Consider the following 19377-nt stretch of genomic DNA (forward strand, 5'->3'; position numbering starts at 1 on the left):
AAATCCTAATTGGATGTTCCGTTGTGTATGTGCGTTTATGCTTACACAAGCGCACATGTCAAGGGAAGGAAACCAAGTATCCTGGTAGATTACAACTTGTTCAGAATGAGTCTGACGTAGTCAGGTAATTTTCAAGTCAATGCCTGGAGGTCAGTCAAAATTAGTGTCGAGGGAGTTTGTAGTGGTTTTTACTACCAGTCACTGTCTTCCACTATTGTAGTGTCGGTAGGTATGAAGAAGTATACTTCATAGCTATGTTATCCACGGAGGAGCTAACCTCATGACGGAAGTACTCTAAGTATTAGACCAGTCGTACGTGGTGTGATCGTGGTTCCTGACTTCTAATAACTTTTCTCCTGAATGGAGGGTTCTATTTATTAGTGGCGTGTGAAACCATTGGAAGAGTGCAACGGAGATTCCCTTTCCCGTGTTGCACTCTGAGTGACTCAGACTCAGTCGCTGTTATCAAAAGCAATAATCCCCGTCTAGGGGCCTGTCTGCTCCTCGCTGTTCTCAAAGGGGAGTATACAACTAGATTTGATTTATGCTCTGGCGGCCTCGTACGGTGTTGTCCGTAGTCTCGACCCCCCCACCGGCATCGATAAGACTCATCATGGGTCTGGGCTACTATTCCCCCCCTTTGTGTCTCGGGATCCCCCCAACAGCGGGTGGTGTTGGTATCCGAGGCGCAAACCCCGATTTCTCAGTTTGGCCAGGCGGCCAGCTCTAGGAAGAGTCTTGGTGGTTCCAAACTTCTTCCTTTTAAGAATGATGGAGGCCACTGTGTTCTTGCTGAAGATATTGTTTGGTACCTTTCCCCAGATCTGCGCCTTGACACTATCCTGTCTCAGAGCTCTATGGACAATTCCTTTGACCTCATGGCTTGGTTTTTGCTCTGACATGCACTGTAAACTGTGGGACCTTATATAGACATGTGTGTGCCTTTCCAAATAAATGTCTAATCAATTGAATTTGCCACAAGTGGACTCCAATCAAGTTGTAGAAACATCTCAAAGATGATCAATGGAATCAGGATGCATCTGAGCTCAATTTCGAGTCTCATAGCAAAGGTTCTTTAATAATTAAGTAAAATGATTAAATTTTAGAATAAGGCTGTAACGTAACAAAATGTGGAAAAAGTGAAGGGGTCTGAATACTTAACGAATGCACTGTATACCGCTGGCAGAGTTTTCTACCTCTGGCGAAAATTTCTACCGCTGGCAAAGTTTTCTACCATTACCAGTTTTGTACACAGTCACGTGATACATGGTATAGAAAGGTCCAAATTTAGGAGAGTTCATGGGAGGCACTATACTGTGTGTCTGCAGGTGTCAATCTGGTCAAAACCACTGATACAGGTGCCCCTCCACCCTCTGGTGGGATGGATCATGTCTACAGAGAAACCTAGATTCAAATACTTAGATTTGTGTGGTTTGGGTAAATGTTTTGAAATTGTTAGAAATTACTTGTTCGATATTACTGCACTGTCAGAGCTAGAAACACAAGCATTTCACTACACCCGCAATAATATCTGCTAAACACATGTATGTGACCAATAAAATGTGATTCGATTTTGATTTGAAATAAAAGTCATATTTATCAAAGGTGCTTTTGGCTGGGGTCAAAATGACTCCAAAGGATTTGAATTTGTTAAACGTCCATTTTAATACAGAAACATTAAACCATGATTTAGATTTATTAAGAACAAGTTGATTGACAAAGTCATGAACATTTGGAAGAATTGAATAAACCACATTTTGGCTATGATAAAAGATATGCCTCTGGGGTCAAAATTATCCATGTTAGAAGTATGTGTTACGGAGTCTAGTTGATAGGTAATCGACTAGCCGGACTGTTCCCCGGACTCCAGGTGTAGGGATTTGTACAATGCACAAACAAGGCTATTGAACCTGACATTGGTGTCTGTCTTTATTCCTTTATCCAACATATCATACTGAAACAGTATGGTTCAATGTAAATATGTAGTGGGTGTACAGTTTGTTTTAAATTATCACTCATTAAGCACGAATCAATCAGCACATGCTTCTCTTTGAAACGACTTAATATAATATTACACTTTTATGAAATCAATGAAAAATGTACTTTTTTTCCTCAACTGCGTTGCCCACTCCAGTCAGCAGATGGAGATGTGCGTCTTTTAGGTTCAGGCGACGCTGCCAGTGTGACGAATAATTTAGTGGACGGGACGCTCAACAGCAGCTTGTCAGACACCTCGGTAGCTTTCTAGCAAACATAGCTACAACATTCACGCTCTTTACACTGTTTTGGTGTATATTAGTCGCTGTGTAGTAAACACACTTCTGTTGTATGTACTTGTTGGTCCATTCAATTATATATTTACGTTGTTTGTCAGCTAGCTGATTTGCTAAGGTAGCTTGGAACTAGGCTAGTCGCTGATGCTAGCTTGCTAACATCCCGAGCATGAATTCACTAAGCTACTCTCCTGATAAAGAAGACGAGGTCTGCTGGACGAAGAAAGAAGCTCTGGTGAAAGAGGAGGAGGAAGAGGAGGATGTTACAATACAAAAACAATTAGATGGTGAGGCTGTTACCGTTTCAGTGAAAGAAGAGGAAGACCCGTTCAGAGTGAAAGAGGAGGAGGATGTTATAGTAAAAGAAGAGGAGGAAGAGAAAGAGGAGGAGGGGTGATTTCTGTCACATTGGAGGAAGAAGAGGAGGTTGGAGATCTGTTTAACACCAGTAAGTACCGTCGTTGAACCAATATGCAGTAAAGGGGTTCTACACTTTAATGTTGTTCTGTAGGAATGGCTGAAGCTACACTGTAACGTGTAGAACATCAAGAGTTGACCATCAGCAAAACGTTAACAATTGATCATATGCATCCAATGACAATGCCTGAAATACTGTAGTTCTCAATATCTCCTATTAGATTAGCCCAATATGTAGTCTTAAAGGGGCAATCAGCAGTTACGTCCATTTTGGGACTTTATACATGAATGATATGTACCCATTGTTTCATGAAGAATTCACTAAATGTCTCATGAGCTTAGTTAAACTGTCGTACCCCATCATATCCCAAAATAGATGCCTTTTTTATTCCAATGTTTGCCAGTAAGTATGAACAAACACTTTATATCCTCAAAACATGGTTAAAACTATCATGTTGATTAGAGGTCGACCGATTATGATTTTTCAATACCGATACCAATTATTGGAGGACCAAAAAAGCCGATACCGATTAATCTGCCAATTTCTTTTATTTGTAATAATGACAATTACAACAATACTGAATGAACACTTATTTTAACTTAATATAATACATCAAAATCAATTTAGCCTCAAATAAATAATGAAACATGTTCAATTTGGTTTAAATAGTGCAAAAGCAAAGTGTTGGGGAAGAAAGTAATATTTGGCAATATGTGCCATGCATGTGCCATGTAAAATATGTGCCATGTAAAAAAGCTAACATTTAAGTTCCTTGCTCAGAACATGAGAACATATGAAAGTTGGTGGTTTCTTTTTACATGAGACTTAAATATTCCAAAGTAAGAGGTTTTAGGTTGTAGTTAATATAGTATTTATAGGACTATTTCTCTCTATCATTTGTATTTCATATACCTTTGACTATTGGATGGTCTTATAGGCACTTTAGTATTGCCAGTGTAACAGTATAGCTTCCGTCCCTCTCCTCGCCCCTACCTGGGCTCGAACCAGGAACACATCGACAACAGCCACACTCAAAGCAGCGTTACCCATTACTCCACAAAAGCCGCGGCCCTTGCAGCGTAAGGGGAATAACTACTCCAAATCTAAAAGCGAGTGACGTTTGAAACGGTATTAGCGCACACCCAGCTAACTAGCAAGCCATTTCATATTGGTTACACCAGCCATTAGGCTGATAGACTTGAAGTCATAAACAGCGCTGTGCTTGCGGAGAGCTGCTGGCAAAACACACAAAAGTGCTGTTTGAATGAATGATTACGGGCCTGCTGCTGCTCAGTCAGACTGCTCTATCAAATCAGACTTAATTATAACATAATAACACACAGAAATACGATCCTTTGGTCATTAATATGGTCGAATCCGGAAACTGTAATTTCGAAAACAAAACGTTTATTATTTCAGTGAAATACGGAACCATTCGGTATTTTATCTAACGGGTGGCATCCCTAAGTCTAAATATTCTTGTTACATTGCACAACCTTGCACAATGTTATGTCATAATTATGTAAAATTCGGGCAAATTCGTTTGCAATGAGCCAGGCAGCCCAAACTGTTGCATATACCCTGACTCTGCGTGCAATGAACGCAAGAGAAATGACACATTTTCACCTGGTTAATATTGCCTGCTAAACTGGATTAGTAGTTATAACTAGTGATTATGATTGATTGTTTTTTATAAGATGAGTTTAATGCTAGCTAGCAATTTACCTTTGCTTCTACTGCATTCGCATAACAAGCATGCTCCTCGTGGAGTGCAATGGTTTGAGCGTTGGACTAGTTAACTGTACAGTTGCAAGATTGGATCCCCGGGGCTGACAAGGTGAAAATCTGTCGTTCTGCCCCTGAACAAGGCAATTAACCCACCGTTGCTAGGCCGCCATTGAAATAAGAATGTGTTCTTAACTGACTGGCCTAGTTAAATAAAGGTATAAATAATGAACACGGCAGTCTCTTGGATGGGCGTTATATACGCTTTGACATTTTCTGGAATAGTTTTTATTTGAAAACGTTTTTGTTTACTTGCCTGCCTGTTGAATTTGGAATACACTGTACTGTTCATCTCTGAAACTCACTGAGATAATTCCTTTGATACAGTAGTAGCAATACAGGGATATAACATCTACCTAACATCTACCTATGGGGGATGTGTTGCTGTATACTTTGCATTCTAAAAGTATTCAGACCCCTTGACTTTTTCCACATTTTGTTACGTTAAAGCCTTATTCTAAAATTGATCACATTCTTTTTTTACCCTTTCATTTAGCTAATTTATTTGGCACACCTGCATTTGGGGAGTTTTTCCCATCCTTCTCTGCAGACCCTCTCTAGCTCTGTCAACTTGGATGGGGAACATCACTGCACAGCTATTTTCAGGTCTCTCCAGAGATGTTAGATCTGGCTCAAGTCCAGGCTCTGGCTATGTCACTCAAGGACATTCAGAGACTTCTACTGAATCCAATCCTGCGTTGTCTTGGCTGTGTGCTTAAGGTCATTGTCCTGTTGGACGGTGAACCTTCGCCCCCAGTTTAAGGTCCTGAGCACTCTGGAGATCTGGTCTTTCATCAAGGATCTCTCTGCACTTTGCTCTGTTAATATTTCCCTCCATCCTGACTACTCTCCCAGTCCCTGCTGCTGAAAAACGGCCCCACAGCATGATGCTGCCACCACCATGCTTCACCATAGGGATGGTGCCAGGTTTCCTCCAGACGTGACACTTGGCATTCAAGCCAAAGAGTTCAATCTTGGTTTCGTCAAGCCAGAGAATCTTGTTTCTCGTGGTCTTAGCGTCTTATGGTGCCTTTTGTCAAACTCCAAGCAGGTTGTCATGTACCTTTTACTGAGGAGTGGTTTCCGTCTGGCCACGCTACCATAAAGGTCTGATTGGTGGAGTGCTGCAGAGATGGTTGTCCTTCTGGAAGGTTCTCCCATCTCCACAGAGGAACTTTGGAGCTCTGTCAGAGTTACCATCAGGTTTTTGGTCACCTCCCCTGACCAGGGCCCTTCTCCCCCAATTGCTCAGTTTGTCCGGGTGACCAGCTTTAGGAAGAGTATTTCATTTATGAATGATGGAGGCCACTGTGTTCTTGGGGACCTTCAATGCTGTAGTGTTTTTTTTTGTTCCCTTTCCCAGATCTGTACCTCGACACAATCCTGTCTCGGAGCTCTACAGACCCATCCTTCGACCTCATTGCGTTTTTTTGCTCTGACATGCACTCTCAACTCTGGGACCTTATATAGACAGGCCAATCAATTGAATTTACTACAGGTGGACTCCGAACAAGTTGTAGATACATCTCAAGGATGATTAATGGAAACAGGATGCACCTGAAAGCAATTTAGAGTCTAATAGCAAAGCGTCTGAATACATATGTAAATAAGGTATTTTTTTTCTTTTTTTCTTTACCTGTTTTCACTTTGTTTTCACTTTTTTATTATTTTGTGTAGATGAATGAGGATTCTATTTGTTTAAATCCATTTAAAAATAAATCTGTAACGTAACAAAATGTGTAAAAAGGGAAGGGGTCTGAACATTCTGAATGAACTCATTTTTAAAAATGAAATAAAACCGTAACCTTTATTTAACTCCCAATCACGGCCGGTTGTGACAGCCTGGACTCGAACCAGGGTGTCTGTAGTGACACCTCAAGCACAGAGAAGCAATGTCTTAGACCGCTGCGCAAACTCAGGAGCACCAAAATCATGTTCTACTACTGTCCCCACCTGAAATAAATGTTGGTCAATCAAGAGTCGTCTGTTCTTTCTACCAATCGATTGGTTGAAATGCTATGTGTATTTGTCCTTATATAGATACACCCCACGTGTTTTAATAACATCTACTATATGTACTGAACTGGTCTGACTAGATGTCGACCGATTAATCGGGGCCGATTTCATGTTTTCATAACAATCTGAAATCGTTATTTTTGGAGTCCGATTTTGCCGATTTTAAATTTTTGTAAAAATTAATTTATACACCTTTACTTAACTAGGCAAGTCAGTTAAGAACACATTCTTATTTTCAATTACGGCCTAGAAATGGTAGGTTAACTGCCTTGTTCAGGGGCAGAACGACACATTTTTACCTTGTCAGCTCTGGGATTCAATCTTGCAAACTTACGGTTAACTAGTCCAACACTCTAACCACCTGCCTCTCATTGCACTCCACGAGGAGCCTGCCTGTTACGCGAATGCAGTAGAAGCCAAGGTAAGTTGCTAGCTAGCATTAAACTTATCTTATAAAAAACAATCAATCAATCATAATCACTAGTTAATTACACATGGTTGATGATATTACTAGTTTATCTAGCGTGTCCTACGTTGCATATAATCGATGCAATGCTGGGGGATGATTTAACAAAAGCGCATTTGCACAACTGTACCTAACCATAAACACCAATGCCTTTCTTAAACTCAATACACAGAAGTATATATTTTTAAACCTGCATATTTAGCTAAAAGAAATCCAGGTTAGCAGGCAATATTAACCAGGTGAAATTGTCACTTTCTTTTGCGTTCATTGCATGCAGAGTCGGTGTATATACAACAGTTTGGGCAGCCTGACTCATTGCGAACTAATTTGCCAGAATTTTACGTAATTATGACATAACATTAAATGCCATACAACTCTCCTTCAGTGACCTCCAATTGCTCTTAAATACAAGTAAAACTAAATGCATGCTCTTCAACCGATCGCTGCCTGCACCTGCCCGCCTGTCCAACATCACTACTCTGGACGGTTCTGACTTAGAATATGTGGACAACTACAAATACCTAGGTGTCTGGTTAGACTGTAAACTCTCCTTCCAGACTCAAACATCTCCAAAGTTACATCTAGAATAAGCTTCCTATTTCGCAACAAAGCATCCTTCACTCGTGCTGCCAAACATACCCTTGTAAAACTGACCATCCTACTGATCCTCGACTTCAGCGATGTCATTTACAAAATAGCCTCCAATAGCCTACTCAATAAATTGAATGTAGTCTTTCACAGTGCCATCCGTTTTGTCACCAAAGCCCCATATACTACCCACCACTGCGACCTGTACGCTCTCGTTGGCTGGCCCTCGCTTCATACTCGTCGCCAAACCCACTGGCTCCAGGTAATCTACAAGACCCTGCTAGGTAAAATCCCTCCTTATCTCAGCTTGCTGGTCACCATAGCAGCACCCACCTGTAGCACACGCTCCAGCGGGTATATCTTACTGGTCACCCCCAAAACCAATTCTTCCTTTGGCCACCTCTCCTTTCAGTTCTCTGCTGCCAATGACTGGAACGAACTACAAAAATCTCTGAAACTGGAAACACTTATCACCCTCACTAGCTTTAAGCACTAGCTGTCAGAATCACTCACAGATTACTGCACCTGCACATAGCCCATCTATAATTTAGCCCAAAGAACTACCTATCCCCTACTGATTTATATCTCTACCTTGCACATTCTTCCACTGCAAATCTACCATTCCAGTGTCTTACTTGCTATATTGTATTTACTTCGCCACAATGGCCTTTTTTTGCCTTTACCTCCCTTATCTCACCTCATTTGCTCAAATTGTATATAGACTTATTTTTCTACTGTATTATTGACTGTGTGTTTGCTTTACTCCATGTGTAACTCTGTGTCGTTGTATGTGTCGAACTGCTTTGCTTTATCTTGGCCAGGTCGCAATTGTAAATGAGAACTTGTTCTCAACTTGCCTACCTGGTTAAATAATGGTGAAATAAAAAACATTGAAGGTTGTACAATGTCACAAGAATATTTAACTTAGGGATGCCATCCGTTGTATAAAATACCGAACGATTCCTTATTTCACTGAAATAATAAACGTTTTGTTTTTGAAATTATAGTTTCCCAATTCGACCATATTAATGGCCAAAGGCTCGTATTTCTGTGTGTTATGTTATAATTAAGTCTATGATTTGATATTTGATAGAGCAGTCTGACTGAGCGATGGTAGGCAGCAGCAGGCTCGTAAGCATTCATTCAAACAGCACTTTCGTGCGTTTTGCCAGCAGCTCTTCGCAAGCACAGCGCTGTTTATGACTTCAAGCCTATCAGCCTAATGTAACCGATGTGAAATGGCTAGCTAGTTAGCGGGATGCGCGCTAATAGCGTTTCAAACGTCACTCGCTCTGAGACTTGGAGTAGTTGTTCCTCTTGCTCTGCTAGGGCCGCGGCTTTTGTGGAGTGATGGGTAACGCTGCTTCGAGTGTGGTTGTTGTCGATGTGTTGCATTATTTAAATCAAATTATCTACCAATAATCGTATCGGTATCGGTGTTGAAAAAACATAATCGGTCGACCTCTAGGTCTGACGCTTTAAGCACGCTGTTTGATCAAATAGTTAAAACACACAAATGACTCAGGGGAGCCAGAGATCAAGATAACCTAACCAGAAGGAGAGAAATTCTGTTTTTATGCTACTGATGTTTCCGGGCTACACCAGTGGTTGGCCAACTTTTCCACTTGGAGTGCCAATTTATCTGACCATTTCAACCCAACCTGTGTGCCAGTTAGGATTTTCATAGGCACATTTTACTGGAGCAGTTTCATTTAATTTATAATAGTAATAATAGTTATAATAGTCTTTATCTCAAAATCATTGTCTGTGATTAATCTACATTCTACATTATATCTAACTCTAAATGAAAATGATACAAATCTAAAAGTAACTTTTATTGCCATTGCCAACTATGTAAAAATAGCCTACATAGGGCCAACAAATAAATATTTTGCAGCCTGCAGGAAGAAAATATCCTATAAATCACATTTGCTGCACATGGCCTGTCTGGGCCCTCAGAATTTCCCATGCCAGTGAGTTTGGGACAGACACAACTGTCGGCTATTTGTGCAAAGAATAAGAAGTAATCCGGTATTTTATGACATTTTCACTGGATCAGAGCATTACATTTTTTCCCTTTCATGCCAAGTGGTTATCGAAGGACCATGAGCTGGAAATATTTTACGAAAATACTTTGAGGAACTATTGTCATTCGCAATTGATTTTGATTAGACTTGGTTTACTTGCTATTTGATGTGAAGAAAAATTACTTTGAGAATTGTTAGAATTGCATAAATTCGAATCTGGTATCAGGATAAATATAACAATGAGTCACTGATTTGTATACTAATCAAATCAAATAGATTTATATAGCCCTTCGTACATCAGCTGATATCTCAAAGTGCTGTACAAAAACCCAGACTAAAACCCCAAACTGCAAGCAATGCAGGTGTAGAAACACGGTGGCTAGGAAAAACTCCCTTGAAAGGCCAAAACCTAGGATGAAACCTAGAGAGGAACCAGGCTATGTGGGGTGGCCAGTCCTCTTCTGGCTGTGCCGGGTGGAGTTTATAACAGAACATGGCCAAGATGTTCAAATGTTCATAAGTGACCAGCATGGTCCAATAATAATAAGACAGAACAGTTGAAACTGGAGCAGCAGCACGGCCAGGTGGACTGGGGACAGCAAGGAGTCATCATGTCAGGTAGTCCTGAGGCATGGTCCTAGGGTTCAGGTCCTCCGAGAGAGAGAAAGAAAGAGAGAATTAGAGAGAGCACACTTAAATTCACACAGGACACCGAAAAGGACAGAAGTACTCCAGATATAACAAACTGACCCTAGCCCCCCGACACAAACTACTGCAGCATAAATACTGGAGGCTGAGACAGGAGGGGTCAGGAGACACTGTGGCTCCATCCGAGGACACCCCCGGACAGGGCCAAACAGGAAGGATATAACCCCACCCACTTTGCCAAAGCACAGCCCCCACACCACTAGAGGGATATCTTCAACCACCAATTTACCATCCTGAGAAGAGGCAGAGTATAGCCCACAAAGATCTCCGCCACGGCACAACCCAAGGGGGGGGCGCAAACCCAGACAGGAAGATCACATCAGTGACTAAACTCACTCAAGTGACGCACCCCTCCTAGGGACGGTATGAAAGAGCCCCAGTAAGCCAGTGTCTCAGCCCCTGTAATAGGGTTAGAGGCAGAGAATCCCAGTGGAAAGAGGGGAACCGGCCAGGCAGAGACAGCAAGGGCGGTTCGTTGCTCCAGAGACTTTCCGTTCACCTTCCCACTCCTGGGCCAGACTACACTCAATCATATGACTCACTGAAGAGATGAGTCTTCAGTAAAGACTTAAAGGTTGAGACCGAGTTTGCGTCTCTTACATGGGTAGGCAGACCATTCCATAAAAATGGAGCTCTATAGGAGAAAGCCCTGCCTCCAGCTGTTTGCTTAGAAATTCTAGGGACAATTAGGAGGCCTGCGTCTTGTACGTGTAGGTATGTACGGTAGGACCAAATCAGAGAGATAGGTAGGAGCAAGCCCATGTAATGCTTTGTAGGTTAGCAGTAAAACCTTGAAATCAGCCCTTGCTTTGACAGGAAGCCAGTGTAGAGAGGCTAGCACTGGAGTAATATGATCAAATTTTTTGGTTCTAGTCAGGATTCTAGCAGCCGTATTTAGCACTAACTGAAGTTTATTTAGTGCTTTATCCGGGTAGCCAGAAAGTAGAGCATTGCAGTAGTCTAACCTAGAAGTGACAAAAGCATGGATTAATTTTTCTGCATAATGTTTGGACAGAAATGTCTGATTTTTGCAAAGTTACGTAGATGGAAAAAAGCTGTCCTTGAAATGGTCTTGATATGTTCTTCAAAAGAGAGATCAGGGTCCAGAGTAACGCCGAGGTCCTTCGCAGTTTTATTTGTGACGACTGTACAACCATTAAGATTAATTGTCAGATTCAACAGAAGATCTCTTTGTTTCTTGGGACCTAGAACAAGCATCTCTGTTTTGTCCGAGTTTAAAAGTAGAACGTTTGCAGCCATCCACTTCCTTATGTCTGAAACACATGCTTCTAGCGAGGGCAATTTTGGGGCTTCACCATGTTACATTGAAATGTACAGCTGTGTGTCATCCGCATTGCAGTGAAAGTTAACATTATGTTTTCGAATGACATCCCCAAGAGGTAAAATATATAGTGAAAACAATAGTGGTCCTAAAACGGAACCTTGAGGAACACCGAAATTTACAGTTGATTTGTCAGAGGACAAACCATTCACAGAGACAAACTGATATCTTTCCGACAGATAAGATCTAAACCAGGCCAGAACTTGTCCGTGTAGACCAATTTGGGTTTCCAATCTCTCCAAAAGAATGTGGTGATCGATGGTATCAAAACCAGCATTAAGGTCTAGGAGCACAAGGACAGATGCAGAGCCTCGGTCCGATGCCATTAAAAGGTAATTTACCACCTTCACAAGTGCAGTCTCAGTGCTATGATGGGGTCTAAAACCAGACTGAAGCATTTCGTATACATTGTTTGTCTTCAGGAAGGCAGTGAGTTGCTGCGCAACAGCCTTTTCTAACATTTTTGAGAGGAATGAAGATTCGATATAGGCCGATAGATTTGTATATTTTCTAGGTCAGGGTTTGGCTTTTTCAAGAGAGGCTTTATTACTGCCACTTTTAGTGAGTTTGGTACACATTCGGTGGATAGAGAGCCGTTTATTATGTTCAACATAGGAGGGCCAAGCACAGGAAGCAGCTCTTTCAGTTTAGTTGGAATAGGGTCTAGTATGCAGCTTGAAGATTTAGAGGCCATGATTATTTTCATCATTGTGTCAAGAGATATAGTACTAAAACACTTGAGCGTCTCTCTTGATCCTAGGTCCTGGTAGAGTTGTGCAGACTCAGGACAACTGAGCTTTGAAGGAATACACAGATTTAAAGAGGAGTCTGTAATTTGCTTTCTAATAATCATGATCTATTCCTCCCCCCCAAAAATGTACTATGTAATTTTTATTAGCTAAGTAATAAATTGCAAATGCAACTTTCGTATATACGGGCTCACTGTAATACCACGCAGGGCAGAACAGAGAACTGACAAGATGTATGTAAACAGTGTTCTTGTACTGTGATAGGCCAACAGACGGGTTGGAACAATGTCTATCACAGTAGAGGCTGGGCGTGATTTAAACTTGCTCAGCCTATCGCAGGCGCTCAAGCGGGTCCCCACCTCTTGGCGCTTCTGGTAGTCCTCCCTTCGTCGATGTATAGATTCCTACTGTTCTGGTATCACCCCCTAATTATAACAGTTGCTCAGTTCCTGCTATTGTGTTGTTCAGTATTTTTCCATCTCAGTTAAACCTTGTGATGACCACCCCTCCCTATCACAACTTTGTAAGATACAGCAAGTCACACCATGTGCTCAATATTGTTACATACAAACACAAGGACAAAGCATCTGCTGGGCTGTTATCTACAGTTTTGCAACATGCAGGTCACACCATGTTACACACACAAACAGGCAAGTAGCAAGCAGTTGTTTAATCTCAAAATGATGTTCCAGTGCACAAATACAGATATCTCACACAACCAACATCAGATAATATTTAATCATATATATGTTAATGGCTATAATGTAAAATACAGAATCCCACAGAAGCTCCACAACTCATTAGTGGTGCAGCATTAAAACAATGAGAAGTACTATCAGACATCCCCAAATGGGCACATTTATAGGCCTAGGTCAGGTAGACTTATCTTACTTCTATATGGGTAATCAGGCGTGCGTCCTTACTCAACATTGACAGGAGTGTTTCAAACAAAAGACAAATAATAAATTAACATAACTGACACATCTTGCGGGGTCAGGCCTGGGTGGTCTGCCATGGGCTGTTTAATTTAGTATCCGTTTGGGTCGGCATGGGGAATGATTGTATTTCCCCATAGTATGTTGTACCGAAGTTGACCGACTGTAAGGGAGTGTAACTTTATGACTCTACTTACTGTTCCTTGAAGGAGGGACGTGAGGTACAACACCTGTTTGCCCCCGCCCTTTTCTGGGTCAGTGAAGAGCGGTATGAAATTGAAGGAATAAATCTGAGCCTCACGCTCATCACCTGTGGAAGGCCAGGCTTCAAACGAGGTGCGGATTTAATAGTATGTTGTACCTAGTTTCCCTCCTTCAGGGAACAGTAGTTATAGTCATAACGTTTATGCTTGTCATATGATGAACTTAAACTTAAATACTGGATCTTGCTGTGGGACAGGTTTTTGTATTCAGATCTCTGAAATGCTCTCTAACTACTTAACATTTAGTGTCTCCTTATGTTACCCTGGGAAAACAGGTTTCATGGGCACAGAAATCCTAAATCATTTCAGAGTTTGCTAAATCCAATGGATCGGAGTCACCTTAACTTTATTGACACCCAAATCGATACTGTCAGTAAAATTGTTCTTCAATGATTACACAATTCTTAATACGGTAGCTGTTTAGTTACAGTCAAACGTTCCAACTATCATCAGCTGATCCAGGAAATCATTTTCTGGAACATCAAGACTTGCAACAACAACCAAAGTGCTTCTTCATTCATTACTCTGGTAAAGACAGTTGTGCCGTGCTCCATGTTGGATCCATCATCCCAAACAAATTGATGTTTATAATGTGTTATTGTCTGCTTGATTTACAGTCGGGTCTTGTTAGTCTGTTTGCACACAGAGATACTTTACTCATAATGCGTAGTGAACTGTTCCTTGATGGATAGGCTATTGGTACAACACACAGCTATTTTCCTTTATTCAGGACATTTATAATGACAACACATTACAGAGTAGCCTAGTGGGATTATTCACAAAATTATCTGGTGATCAGGTTATGAAATTTTAGTTTCCATGTTTCACCTGAAATATGAAATTATTTATAGTCCTATGTCTATATTATTGTTAGGTGAAGTTATGGGTCCTACAGTAGGTTTATGTTGTTATTAGGTGAAGTTATGAGTCCTACAGTAGGTCTATGTTATTATTTTGGGAAATTATGGGCCAATTTGTTAAACACTTAGTGTTATGGGTCCTACAGTAGGTCTATGTTATTGTTATGGGTCCTAGTTAGTGTACAAACCCTCATTGTCAGTCTGATGGCAAAGCCAAAGAGCATTTTACTGGTTGAAGTATAAAGCAGTTGATTTGCGGCAATTAACACAAAGTTAAGTTGGAGATTCAAACGAGCCTTACAATTATAATCTAACAGTAGTGTGAAATACACTCATAAGCAACCTGGAAATGGAGGCTATTTTTGCTGTCAGCCTATGAGAATTCCACTGAGTTTTCCCCCACGGTGGTGAATTAGTGAATAGACATAGAGCTTAATGTGAGTTTCCTTGAGTAGCACTCCTGATCTTGCGCTGATAGTGTGCTGTAATATTCAGAATACATTGTGAAAAACTCAAATCTTTGCTCACCATTTTTGCTCAAGGCTACATCCATAACTTGTGGTTTCCTTGTGAGCAGGGAGGAGTTTCTACAACCAGATATACTACATCCACAACTAGCGATTTCCTCATTACCAGATATACTACATCCATAACTAGTGGTTTCCTCATTAGCAGGGAGAAGTTTCTGCAGCCAAATTGTGTGTGCTTTCCCCTCTTGCCGCAATTTTAGCAAACACAGTAAGTGGCCTATATTGGAGACCAAAAGTGGTCTGGCACATTGCTTAGGGTTTCAAGAACTTTAACTTATTTCTAGCCTGCAATCATCGATGTTACTAATAATGTGAAAACAAGACTAAATATGACTATTGTTGCTGCTCATTTTAAGACAATTGTCAAATAATTGTAACATTCATTAGACGTTAATTGTTGCACAACATCATGGCTACGCTGTTGACATCACCTTTTACAGTGGATTCAGCTGTTGTGGGCCTTTAACCATCTGTCTGACTTTGTTGTTCACACAGGAGAGAGACGGGACTACCGTGAGTCCTCTGGGGAGCCTCAACAACCTCATGATGCTGACGAGGCAGAGGAGAGTCTCTCCAGATCAGAACACCTGCAGAGATCCACAGGGAAGAGAACTCACTGCTGCTCTGACTGTGGGGAGAGTTTCACCTCCTCATCAGGCATTCAAATTCATCAGAGAATCCACACAGGAGAGAAATCTTATGGCTGTGATCAATGTGGGAAGAGTTTTGTTAAATATCGCCGTCTGAAGATACACCAGAGGACACACACAGGAGAGAAATCATATAGCTGTGATCAATGTGGGAAGAGTTTTACTCAGCTAAGCAGCCTGATATCACACCAGAGAACACACATAGGCGAGAAACCTTATAGCTGTACGCAATGTGGGAAGAGTTTTACTCAGCTAAGCATCCTGATATCACACCAGAGAACTGTCGTGACGTTGTATTAGTTCATGTGACGGCTGTTGCTCATCGAATTATTAAATGTTTCTAATTGCGTGATGAAATGAATCAAGCAATTATTAACTCATTAACCTGGGGAACCATGGGAAAATTAGTTTTATTGAGTTTCTATTTCCCAAATTAACTCAAAGAATATCAGAATACCGATTTTAGAACCTTCGCTAATGAATCAGTTTCCTTTACAATCTCATTCTGAACATCGCATAATCTGTCAATCTGCACAAAACCGAGTCCCACCAATGAGTTCGTACCACACCAATCTTAGTTGAGTATTTATTTACTAGAAAGCTAAAATGATGATACAAGATACACATACACCAAAAACACCGTCTAGGCTATTGATTAGAACTTAATATTATGGGTCAACACACAATGGCGCGTGTTACCCAAAATTGGGATTTAAAAGACAGAGAAAAAGTGAAAGCACACGATAGAAATATACATTTGGATGCATTTGTCAGTGATGCTTATTTGAACCCTAGCCTTGCCCCAAACTGCCGCTCTTATGGGTCAGAATATAATGATGTAATTACGTGTGGGAGGTCTCAGATGGGAAGCTCCGCGTGGGTCGCTTTGGCTTCTCAATGACGCACTTCTCCGGCGCAACTCTCTGGTCGTCCTCACAATGTCAGTGTCCATCTGATTCCTCGCCCTTGCTCTGGGAGGAGTCTTCTGAGGACAGACAGATCTGTAGCTCAGGGCTCACAGCGTAGGAATGAAACAGTGTAGATACCACGATTTGATGGAGAGTGGAGGTTAGGTGGTCCGGCTTGAATTCACCCGCTGAGACACAGCTACTCATCAGTAGCATGGGTAGAAAAATATTTCTTTGTCTTCAACCTTGGGTTGAGTTTTGGGTTCGTTTACTTCTTAGACCAAGGCTGCAGCTTGGGTCACTTAGTCTGATCTGTTCATTCTGACTCACAGGTCTTATACCCTCTGGTCAGAAGTGGGCGTAACTGCCTTCAGGGCAATTCTCTGGGCGTACCAAGTTAAGAGGCAAGGTCTAGATTTTACTCAAATCCAATTTTAGACAACTAACTTCACATTTCAACTTTACCAAAACATTCTCTTTGATTTGGACATTTTCCACACAACGTCCAATGAATAAACATCAAGTGTATCCTAGGAAAACTCTTAAAGTTACAATGTTTCCGTAAAGACATTGTCCTTTAAGCTTTAATAACCAGACAAAAATGACATACATTTTCATATTCCATCTATCGTCATGACCACCGTTGTGGCTGACGGAAACCATTGTTCCAAAGTCCCTTTATTGCATGTTTAATGTTCTGAGGCTGATTCTCCATAGTGAAAGGAAGGTTGTCTGTGGCCTAAGATTTACCATGGGCGTAGGGGTCATAAAACCCCCACATCTTCAGACCCCTAGATCTCTCCTCCTCTGTTGGGGGTGAGAGATTATCTGTAGGGTTGTGGTCTCCTGTAACCTGACCTGATCAGGACAGTCATGACCGAACACACACAGGAGAGACACCATATAGCTGTGATGAATGTGGGAAGAGTTTTACTGCATTTAGAAATCTGAATCTACACCAGGGAACACACACAGGAGAGAAATATTTTAGCTGTACTCAGTGTGGGAAGAGTTTTACTCTGCTAAGCAACCTGATATCACACACAGGAGATAAATCCTATAGCTGTGATCAATGTGGGAAGAGTTTTACTCAGTCAAACAGAGATTTACTCTGCTAAGCAACCTGATATCACACCAGAGAACACACACAGGAGAGAAATCTCTTAACTGTGACCAGAGATAATCTGATAAAAGATCTCAGATCAAATATCAGAAAGTACATACATGAAGGAGTTGTTTCATGATATCAATTAATTAATGTCACAATGTAAAATGTTTTAACAATGTACTAGGAGTATTTTAATAATGTCACAATGTAGAAGCCTAAATGTTTGCCCCTTTATCAATTGATTTCAACATGATATGGATATTAGCCTCAGGGGAAAAATCCAGGCTATGAATTGAAAGTTGTGTTGTTTTACACTTACCACATTGGTGACCCACTTGAATCAAAATGCAACACTTCAAAATGTAGCTAGCTGTTTACCACGTTGTTGTCCTCTACCCAGTGATGTTTACATTATTCCCAGATTCCGTGTGGCTTTTGAGCTGTTAGTTTTAACAAGACGTGCAACCTCATCTCCCTCCTCTCGCACAATTGATTTCAACGTGATATCAATGAGTGATGACAAATAAGTGAGGCGTTCCTTTGTTTAGTGACCCCTAAATGTAAATGCATCACTCCAAAATGTAGCTGACTGTCTTCTGCAGGTTGTCCTCTAACCAGTAAGGGAAAATATATCTCCCATTTCCATGTGTTTTTTTAGTTGTGTTAGTTTCAACAGCACGTACAACCTGATTTCCCCCCTAATCGATATCAGTTATTTATTGCTGTTTGTTCATTTTTATAAGGTGCTTGTTTTAAATAATACAAGTAATATGATTATTATGGCAGATGTTTGTGTATATTGCACATTTTATGTTTAGGTTTTCAATATATTACAAAGTGTTTCTGCATATTGGTTATTGATTTGCACACATTAAAACTGTGTGTTGACATTGGGGCTATCCCACCTAGCAAAATTGAAAAGACTATGCCCAACGGCCAATAATCAATAAATCAGTTATCAATTTTATTAACAATCCTACATCACTCCAGTATTTCTTTACAACATTCAAATGCTAATTGTCTTTATTCCACTACTGAAGAAGCATGACTCAAATCACCTCATATTTCAAACATCCAGCCTGACAAAAGATACATGGTTTATTATTCCATGCCTCACCATTATGATAATTATTGCCAATACATATTAACAAAGGGGTGTACATTTCAAATCAAATCAAATCAAATTTATTTATATAGCCCTTCGTACGTCAGCTGATATCTCAAAGTGCTGTACAGAAACCCAGCCTAAAACCCCAAACAGCAAACAATGCAGGTGTAAAAGCACGGTGGCTAGGAAAAACTCCCTAGAAAGGCCAAAACCTAGGAAGAAACCTAGAGAGGAACCAGGCTATGTGGGGTGGCCAGTCCTCTTCTGGCTGTGCCGGGTAGAGATTATAACAGAACATGACCAAGATGTTCAAATGTTCATAAATGACCAGCATGGTCAAATAATAAGGCAGAACAGTTGAAACTGGAGCAGCAGCACAGTCAGGTGGACTGGGGACAGCAAGGAGCCATCATGTCAGGTAGTCCTGGGGCACGGTCCTAGGGCTCAGGTCCTCCGAGAGAGAGAAAGAAAGAGAGAATTAGAGAGAGCATATGTGGGGTGGCCAGTCCTCTTCCGGCTGTGCCGGGTGGAGATTATAACAGAACGTGGCCAAGATGTTCAAATGTTCATAAATGACCAGCATGGTTGAATAATAGTAAGGCAGAACAGTTGAAACTGGAGCAGGAGCATGGCCAGGTGGACT

The 19377-nt window shown here is 41.1% G+C and overlaps 1 long non-coding RNA gene across 1 annotated transcript; it reads left to right on the plus strand.

Moving 5' to 3' along the window:
• The first annotated feature begins 2156 nt into the window (after window positions 1-2156).
• Window positions 2157-18593, plus strand: LOC124015844. Its single transcript, XR_006835234.1, has 2 exons — window positions 2157-2721; window positions 15456-18593. It is a non-coding gene; the product is annotated as an uncharacterized LOC124015844 (long non-coding RNA).
• Window positions 18594-19377: the final 784 nt, after the last annotated feature.

Source organism: Oncorhynchus gorbuscha, linkage group LG26, assembly GCF_021184085.1.
Source record: "Oncorhynchus gorbuscha isolate QuinsamMale2020 ecotype Even-year linkage group LG26, OgorEven_v1.0, whole genome shotgun sequence".
Taxonomy (NCBI): Eukaryota; Metazoa; Chordata; class Actinopteri; order Salmoniformes; family Salmonidae; genus Oncorhynchus; species Oncorhynchus gorbuscha.